This window comes from Mobula hypostoma, chromosome 11 (genome assembly GCF_963921235.1).
Source record: "Mobula hypostoma chromosome 11, sMobHyp1.1, whole genome shotgun sequence".
Lineage (NCBI taxonomy): Eukaryota > Metazoa > Chordata > Chondrichthyes > Myliobatiformes > Myliobatidae > Mobula > Mobula hypostoma.
Genome location: NC_086107.1, coordinates 82,724,405 through 82,734,542, shown reverse-complemented (window position 1 = coordinate 82,734,542; position 10,138 = coordinate 82,724,405). Strand labels below are relative to the sequence as shown.

Sequence of the window (10,138 nt, the reverse complement as noted above, 5' to 3'; positions counted from 1 at the left end):
CAGCTCAGAGGAATGCTGGGTAAAAACACTTGATTGGATTAAATTCCATCCGCCACTTTTTTGTTCAAATTTTCAGAAGATTTATGTCCTGTATGAGAAGCAGTATAGGGTCCAGAAATATATAACCACCTGCAATTCGCATCATTGACACTGGGGGGCAGAGGAGCTCCACCAATCAAAGAACAAACAATTCACGATGCTAGGGATCGGAGTTCATAAACAAAACAAATTTCCTAGCTTTAATATGATGAATTAATTGTACATAATAAAACAGTCACTACCAATGGGTCCACCAAGTCTTAAATCATTTTCAGATTTACAAAACAAACCACTTACAGTCTCTTCAAGCCATTTATAGATATGCAAACATCAAATGTCCTTGCAGTACACCAGTTGTTACAGAGTGCTGGTCAGAACACCACTCATCTACCACTAATTACTTGCTTCTTGTGAACAAGATAATTTTGGATCCAGGTTATCAACATACCTCAATTCCCCTGTGCCTTAAACTCCTAGACCAGTTTACAAATAGGGGTTGTCAAAAGCTTTACGAAAATCCACAAAAACACAATTACCTTGCTACTTTAAATAACTTCTCAGTTACTTCCTCAAAATTCAGATTTGTGAGACATGACCATCCATCTGATAACCATGCTAATTCCTCCTAATGTAAGATTCCTGAGGATAATATTTTGACATTTTTATACTAATCATTAAGTATTCATTTTTACTGAAGTATTTCTTGTTAGGGAAGTCCAATGAAATTCACAGCCAAATAAAGTTTGTTCATGTACAGCATTAGGCCACAGTAGGAATATAAATATGATTCCATACCTGCTTTACTGATGTCATTTAGGGTATAAATATGTGCAAGAACACTTGTGTTCTTCCTCAAACAGTGCCTTAGGCATGATAATAAAATCTGCATGCATTGCTTCAGCATGTTTCCCACCCTTAGAGTATCCCAAAGTGTCATGCCAGTCAATGTACAGCAAAGTCCAAAGTCATTGTTAATGATAATGATAATGTAATGTATTGTAAGTATGTATACAAAGTACTTAGACAACCTTCAAATTTGTCTCCTTACAAGCAGCCACAAAACAAGAAACCCAAAAGAACCCATTAAAAAAACGAACAACAAACACCCAATGAGCAGAGAAAGAGGGAAAAAAACAAATAATGCAAGCAATAAAAGTAAGCAAATGGAATTTAGAACGAAGTGAATCCTCAGACATGAAGCCTGGCACAGGCCAGAGCCTCAGTGCAGTGAAGAGCAGAGTAAAGCATCAAGTTGGGTAAGTCACTGGGACCAGATGAGATGTACCTCAGGCTACTGTGGGAGGCAAGGGAGGAGATTGCTGAGCCTCTGGCGGTGATCTTTGCATCATCAATGAGGATTGGAGGGTTCCGGATGTTGCTCCCTTATTCAAGAAAGGGAGTAGAGATAGCCCAGGAAATAATAGACCAGTAAGTCTTACCTCAGTAGTTGGTAAGTTGACGGAGAAGATCCTGAGAGGCAGGATTTACGAACATTTGGAAAGGCATAATATGATTAGGAATAGTGCGCATGACTGTGTCAAAGGCAGGTGGTGCCTTACAAGCCTGATTGAATTTTTTGAGGATGTGACTAAACACATTGATGAAGGTAGAGCAGTAGATATAGTGTATATGGATTTCAGCAAGGTAGTTGATAAGGTACCCCATGCAAGGCTTATTGAGAAAGTAAGGAGGCATGGGATCCAAGGGGACATTGCCTTGTGGATCCAGAACTGGCTTGCTCACAGAAGGCAAGGAGTGGTTGTAGACGGGTCATATTCTGCATGGAGGTCGGTGACCAGTGGTGTGCCTCAGGGATCTGTTCTGGGACCTCTACTCTTTGTGATTTTTATAAATGACTTGGATGAGGAAGTGGAGGGGTGGGTTAGTAAATTTGCCAATGACACAAAGGTTAGGGGTGTTGTGGATAGTGTTGGAGGGCTGTCAAAAGTTACAGCGGGACATTGGAGGATGCAAAACTGGGCTGAGAAGTGGCAGATGGAGTTAACCCAGATAAATGTGAGGTGGTTCATTTTGGTAGGTCAAATATGATGACAGAATATAGTCTTAATGGTAAGACTCTTGGCAGTGTGGAGGATCAGAAGGATCTTGGGGTCTGAGCCCATAGGACACTCAAAGCTGCTGTGCAGGTTGACTCTGTGATTAAGAAGGCATATGGTGCATTAGCCTTCATCAACAGTGGGGTTGACTTTAAGAGCTGAGAGGTAATGTTGCAGCTCTATAGGAACCTGGTCAGACACCACTTTGAGTACTGTGCTCAGTTCTGGTCGCCTCACTACAGGAAGGATGTGGAAGCCATAGAAAGGCTGCAGAGGAGATTTACAAGAATGTTGCTTAGATTGGGGAGCATGCCTTATGAGAATAGGTTGCGTGAACTTGGCCTTTTCTTCTTGGAGGGATGGAGGATGAGAGGTGACCTGACAGAGGTGTACAAGATGATGAAAGGCATTGATTGTGTGAGTAGTCAGAGGCTTTTTCCCAGGGCTGAAATGGCTAGCACGAGAAGGCACAGTTTTAAAGTGTTTGGAAGTAGGTACATTTGGAAAGCGGTGAAATGATCGGACAAAGTCAGCATGGATTTGTGAAAGGAAAATCATGTCTGACGAATCTCATAGAATTTTTTGAGGATGTAACTAGTAGAATGGATAGGGGAGAACCAGTGGATGTGGTATATTTGGATTTTCAAAAGGCTTTTGACAAGGTCCCACACAGGAGATAAGTGTTGTGACGAGAATACACATAAAATTAAGATGTTTGCTGGCCTGGGTTAGCATCAGTGACATCAGCAAGTGGTCTGCCACCTGCCCTCAGGGGAAGGAGAGATAAGGAACAATGGAGCAGCGTCTGGAGATGTGTAATGAAGGGACGTGGGAGAAAGAGAGCTGTCTGGAGCAGCTCCCCCTTTGAACCCTGAACTGTTTGAAGTGGTGGACAGGCGATGCCCCAGCAGGGGGATAAAAAGGGACAGGTTCGCTAAGACAGGACACACACGCCACCCGAGGTAACGAGACCCTGGAAGCGGTGCGCCTCTCACGAGTGGGTGAGAAGTACCAGACAACGACCAGGGTGGAAAGGTACGATCAGCGGGAACCCGGTGTGTGTCCGCCCTTGCCTGGGTGCCGGGTTCACTGCAGAGGATCGACCGCATCTGGAGGAGGGGTCACAGTCGGTGACCTCAGGTGACATCACCAAGGACCCGCCCAAAAGCTGATTGTGAGCCATCTCGCCGGTCTGTGAGTGAAGCTGTGCTGAATGATCAGTTGTTCCTGTTCTCTCTGTCTCTCATCCCCCACGTTGTCCATCCATGGCAACGATTACTGCGAACTGAACTACTAAACTGGACTGAACTTTGAGTCACTTTTAAATTTGGTCATTTACCCCTAGACAACGATAGAGCTTGATTGATGCGGTTATCTTAATTCTGTGCACATGTGTGGTTATCATTGCTGAACTGTTGCATTTATTATCCTTTCGATTACTGTGTTGCTTGTTTCTTTAATAAAACTTTCTTAGTTCTAGTAATCCAGACTCCAACTGAGTGATCCATTTCTGCTGGTTTGGCAACCCAGTTACGGGGTACGTAACAGTGTGCAAACTTAAAGCACACGGTATTGGGGGTAATGGATTGATGTGGATAGAGAATTGGTTAGCAGACAGGAAGCAAAGAGTGGGAATAAACGGGACCTTTTCAGAATGGTAGGCAGTGACTAGTGGGGTACCGTGAAGGATCAGTGCTGGGACCGCAGTTGTTTACAATATATATTAATGACTTTGATGAGGGAATTAAATGCAGCATCTCCAAGTTTGCGGATGACACGAAGCTGGGCGGCAGTGTTAGCTGTGAGGAGGATGCTAAGAGGATGCAGGGTGACTTGGATAGGTTGGGTGAGTGGGCAAATTCATGGCAGATGCAATTTAATGTGGATAAATGTGAAGTTATCCACTTTGGTGGCAAAAATAGGAAAACAGATTATTATCTGAATGGTGGCCGATTAGGAAAAGGGGAGGTGCAACGACACCTGGGTGTCATTATACACCAGTCATTGAAAGTGGGCATGCAGGTACAGCAGGCGGTGAAAAAGGCGAATGGTATGCTGGCATTTATAACGAGAGGATTTGAGTACAGGAGCAGGGAGGTACTACTGCAGTTGTACAAGGCCTTGGTGAGACCACACCTGGAGTTTTGTGTGCAGTTTTGGTCCCCTAATCTGAGGAAAGACATCCTTGCCATAGAGGGAGTACAAAGAAGGTTCACCAGATTGATTCCTGGGATGGCAGGACTTTCATATGAAGAAAGACTGGATGAACTGGGCTTGTACTCATTGGAATTTAGAAGATTGAGGGGGGATCTTATTGAAACGTATAAAATCCTAAAGGGATTGGACAGGCTAGATGCAGGAAGATTGTTCCCGATGTTGGGGAAGTCCAGAACGAGGGGTCACAGTTTGAGGATAAAGGGGAAGCCTTTTAGGACCGAGCTTAGGAAAAACTTCTTCACACAGAGAGTGGTGAATCTGTGGTATTCTCTGCCACAGGAAACAGTTGAGGCCAGTTCATTGGCTATATTTAAGAGGGAGTTAGATATGGCCCTTGTGGCTACGGGGATCAGGGGGTATGGATGGAAGGCTGGTGCAGGGTTCTGAGTTGGATGATCAGCCATGATCATAATAAATGGCGGTGCAGGCTCGAAGGGCCCAATGGCCTACTCCTGCACCTATTTTCTATGTTTCTATCTTCTGATCCCATTTTGACCCTGCTATTGATTTAATTTCATCTTTTACCAACAAGACCATCCCTGCCCACTTGCCTGTCTTTTTGATAGGATGCATATCCTAGAGTTAACCCCCAGCCCTCATCCTCTTTCAGCCACATCTTCATGATGTTCACATTGTACAAGCCAATTTCCATCTGTGCAGTAAACTTCTTTCCCTTGTTGCAAATACTGCATGCATTCAAATACAACTCCCTCAGTCCTGTACTCACTGCCTCCTCTCTCAAAGTTGTCCCTTGTTGCCTTAAGTTAGGTTCCTAATCCTTTCTATTGAAGTATCCTGGGTAAACAATTGCAAAGCATTTAATAAAACTTACATAATGCAACCAGGGATGCCTGTGGTGGGACAGAGTAATTTCAGGGAGATAGATAGTGGATGACAGAGGGAGACCAGATATTTTTTTAATTATGAGAGACATAGGTCAGGTAGACAGTCAGAATCTCATCTGTGGAGTAGAAATGTCAAATACCATAAGAGATGCTTTTAAGTTTGGGGTGAAGTTCAAAGGGGCTGTGCGGAGCAGCTTTTTTTATGCAGGGAGTGGTGGCTATCTGAAATGTGTTACCAATGGAAGTAGTGGAAACACAGTTTGGTGGAGTTTAAGAACCATCAAAATCAGCACAATGTCAGAGCTGCATAATTTGTCCAGTGCTGTACTTTTCTACATTCTATGAACAGAAGAACTAGAAGGAATGGGGCTCTTGGCCCCTTAGGCTTGATCATGGCAGATCTGACTACACCCAAAAGTTCACATTCCTGCATATTCTCTGAAAACTTCTTAACCCCACGTTTATCAAATTAGATCTACCAAACCATGTCTAAAAAATATTTAAAGACTGCTTCCACTAACCTGAGGACCATAAAAAAATGCCCTATTTCTGTCTTAAATGGGCTACACCTTAATGTTGAACATTGACTGCTCGCTCTTGAGTATCCCCCTTCAGCAAGACCCTCTGAGATCTTGTTTGGTCCAATCAAGTTCCCCTCACTATTCTAAACTCTTGCAAATACATGCCTTTCTGGCCCAATTTTGCTTAATAAAACAACCAACACTGCAGGTATAAATCTGGAAATCAGGAAATGTAGACCAATTATAAACTGATGTACAAACAATAGCTATCACCTCAGAATTAAATGTTAGGCTGTTCCTCTATAGGTACGGATGGGCAGCAAGCACTTACTTGGTGGACATTTGTAATGATCACAGGCTCCAAATGTATTCCAGATGAAGCCAGCCCAAGGCCTGTTGGTTCTTTTATCATCAATAAAAGTGATGAGAGGCTCTAGTCTGCAACAATCAATCTTGAAAGTACTCAATTGCTCTCCATTACTCAACTACAAATAAGTTGAAGAATTTTATTGTAAAAATATATGCACATAATTCACCCTGAATAGCTAAATAATGTGAATCTCATTATTTTCTTCTAAAAGCAACAAGTTGCTCTAAAGATTTCAGTTTTACTGGGAAAGCCATATTGTTCCCACTGTTATCTCCTTGTCTGTAAAAAGCATTTCTCTCTCTGCCAGTTGCCAAGGTTCTGAACAATTTATAACCTGGATCTCCAAGTGCTGACAATTAAGACCAAGTTTGCACTAACAGTTTCTGTCAGTCTATAAATGTGCTTGACTGTTTGAGGAAACTCTACATTTCCATCCATTGGACTTCATGCATCTGTGAAAGCTCTCCTTATTGAACTGTAGAACTGTCAATTTGTAGGCTCACAGATCATGATCATAGGGAGACCAACAGCATACATATCAAATAGTTACTGATTTAGTAGTTAAAAGTTGGGATGCTGCTTACTGATTGTGTTGTCACACAACAGGAAGGATGTGATGATCGCCCTGAAGAGTTATAATTACTGCAATGGCATGCCCATTGTCTAATGAAAACAGGACGCCCACATCAATAAAGGACACACATTTCCCTTAAATTTTTCCAGTAGTCCTCCCTTGTGATGTTACGAGTTGTTCACAGCAAAGCACCATACCTAAATTTGCTTCAGCAGTGTCAACTGTTAGATTCAACAACAAATTCTTTGCTGGAAATGAAAGAAATACTCAGTAGGTCAGGCAGCATCTGTGGAGAAGAAAATAACATTAACACTTCAGATTGATTAGCCTTCACTGAATGTTTTATTTCTCTACACGCATGGTCTGCTTTCACTAAGTTGATTTCTGGAATTATTCAGTCAGCTGTTGAGAAAAGGTTGAACAGAATGGTCATTTACTCATAGAGTTGAAGGGAAATGAAAGGTGATCTTACTGAAGGAACAATCTAAAGGACTCAATGGGAAATCATTTTGACTAATTTGTTGGAATTATTTAAGTTTGTATCTAATAGATGAAAATGTGCCAGTGGACGTGTTGCACTTGGATTTCCAAAAGGGTTTTGGTAAGGTCATATAAATCACAGAAAACTAACATTCAGGTGCAACAGGCAATTGGGAGGCAAATATTAAGGTGGCATTTATTTCTGAAGGATTTACTGCCTTCATTCCTTTACTCAGGACATGATTAAAGAAGTCTTACTATAATTACTTAGGCCCTTGGTAAGACTACGCTTGCAAATTTTATGTAATTTTGGTTTCCTTGGCTAAACCTACTGGGGGTGCAGTGGATTCAACTGACTGGCTGGTCCATGAGATGTGTAGCTGTACGACTCCGATGTTAAGAATAATGACGTAGCCTTTTGAAACATACAACATTCTTGGAGGGGGTGAAGGCATAAAAGATGGCAGATATTGTAATCTGGAAGAAGAAAATACCTGCTGGAAGAACTCAGGGATGCTGGGCAGCATCTGTTGGGTGTTTGAAGTCCTCCACCTTGAGTAGGTTGTTTGGACAGTTTGATTCCCCTGGTTAATGAATTACAAATAAAGCAAAAGGTAATGTTAAACTGAGGTGGGAGCAATTTCTTCATTCAGAAGTAAATGGATCGCTAATATTCTCCACCTAAGAGGACTTTGGAGAATTAGAACTGGGTCAAATGTGAGAATGATAGATTACTCCATGAGACGAATTGGTTTTTCAAGAAAAGGAAAAACAATGGATGTTAGGCGTGTTCTTCATATTTGGCAGCAAAGGCAAATGGCCTCCGGCCGGCGGCAGACCCACGCCCTCTGCGGGCAACGAACGCAATCCAAGGCTGCCAATAGATCCGTCTCTTCATTCGGTAAAGCCGCGGTGAGGATGGCTGTGCTTCACTTCGGTGCGTTTCCACTCCCCACGTCGTTTTCTCCTCAGGAACCCCGTAGCAGCGCATTTTCCGAACCCCACACGCCCTCCCACTTCTCCGCGCCCACGCTTCCACGAGGCGGCGGGCGGGCGGGCGGCCGGCCGGTTGGGGCGCTCGGCCGGCCGGTTGGGGCGCTCGCGAGTACGCTCCACGCTCCCGCCTCCTGACCGCCGACGTCAGAGGCGCCGGTTGGGGCGCTCGCGCGTACGCTCCACGCTCCCGCCTCCTGACCGCCGACTTCAGAGGCGCCGAGTTGGGGCGCTCGCGAGTACGCTCCGCGCTCCCGCCTCCCGACCGCTGACGTCAGCAGCGCCGAGTTGGGGCGCTCGCGAGTACGCTCCGCGCTCCCGCCTCCCAACCGCTGACGTCAGCAGCGCCGAGTTGCTTGCGGCACTTGAGCAGGGAGTTGAGCGCAGGAGGTGGCTGTTCGCTGTGGGTGAGTCTTACCGGGGAAGGCGACGTGGACGGTGGGCGCAAAGGGGGTGTGGTGTGCGGGAAAAACCGTAGGGAAGGGGACCAGATAAGTGATTATGGAATGTAGGGTGTAATGATAAAGGGATGGTGATGCGAGAGGGGGCTGGCTAAAGGGCGGGGCAAACGGCTGAAGGGTCAGTGGCTGAAAGAGAGCTGTCAATCGTATTTGTCGAAAATTGAGTGATAAGGCATTATTGTGGTCAGAGGCTTTGAGAAAGTGGGAGTTATGTGAAAGTGGCATCAGGACGAAAGGGGTACCACATCCATTTAAAAGAGCGGTTGTTGCTTTGTATTTGGGGACAAGTTACGATGAGAGGTTGCATGGACTAAGACTTCATTTCCAGGAACATAGTTGATTTGAAAGGGACCTCGGGGGCACCCTCATCATTCGAATGAACTGCCAGAAATAGTGGTTGAGGGAGGCAAGTTAGGAACTTTTAAAAGCCATCTATTTAAATAGGTACATGGATAGTAAAGGTTTACATGGCACTGGGCCAAATGTGGGCAGGTGGGACCAGTTCCATGGGCAACACAGCATGGATGATTTGAGCTGAAAGCCCTTTTTCCATGCTGTATGACAGAGTGGAGAGTGATAAAGGAATTGGAAGGCATAATGAGTTGTGTCATAGAGAAAGCAAATGATGTCAAACTGTATAGGAGGGCATTAAGAGTAACAAAGGTCTATAGCAGGAGTTAAGTTGTGGTCAGTCATGGATGGAGGCTATATGGATGGGCTGGGAAAATGATGTTATTCATTGCAGGGTGAGAAAAAGCAGAAAAACTAAAGGAGAACTTGGGTATTCTAAGAGTAATGAAAAAGTGGCAAAGTATGGAGAGCCCAAGATAACAAAAGGGGACCATGGGCTTCATAAGACCATAAGACAAAGGAGCAGAAGTCGGCCATTCGGCCCATCCAGTCTGCTCCACCATTTTGTCATGGGCTGATCCATTCTCCCATTTAGTTCCATTCCCCCGCCTTCTCACCATAACCTTTGATGCCCTGGCTACTCAGATACCTATCAATTTCTGCCTTAAATACACCCAATGACTTGGCCTCCACTGCTGCCCGTGGCAACAAATTCCATAGATTCACCACCCTTTGACTAAAAAAATTTCTTTGCATTTCTGTTCTGAATGGGCGCCCTTCCATCCTTAAATCATGCCCTCTCATACTAGACTCCCCCATCATGGGAAACAACTTTGCCACATCCACTCTGTCCATGCCTTTCAACATTCGAAATGATTCTATGAGGTCTCCCCTCATTCTTCCAAACTCCAAGGAATACAGTCCAAGAGTAGCCAAACATTCCTCACATGTTAACCCTCTCATTCCCGGAATCATTCTAGTGAATTTTCTCTGTACCCTCTCCAACGTCAGCACATCCTTTCTTAAATGAGGAGACCAAAACTGCCCACAGTACTCTAAGTGAGGTCTCACCAGCGCCTTATAGAGCCTCAACATCACATCCCTGCTCCTATATTCTATTCCTCTAGAAATGAATGCCAACATTGCATTCGCCTTCTTCACTACTGACTCAACCTGGAGGTTAACTTTAAGGGTATCCTGTATGAGGACTCCCAAGTCCCGTTGCATCTC

General features: G+C 44.4%; 1 protein-coding gene across 1 annotated transcript in view; it reads left to right on the top strand.

The window, feature by feature from the left end:
• Positions 1 to 8,378: 8,378 nt before the first annotated feature.
• Positions 8,379 to 10,138, top strand: part of LOC134353879 (carnitine O-palmitoyltransferase 1, liver isoform-like) — a 141,240-nt gene continuing 139,480 nt past the window's right edge. Inside the window, exon 1 of the mRNA XM_063062382.1 lies at positions 8,379 to 8,503. The gene's annotated coding sequence lies outside the window, so the exon portion shown is untranslated. The remainder of the gene's footprint in view (positions 8,504 to 10,138) is intronic.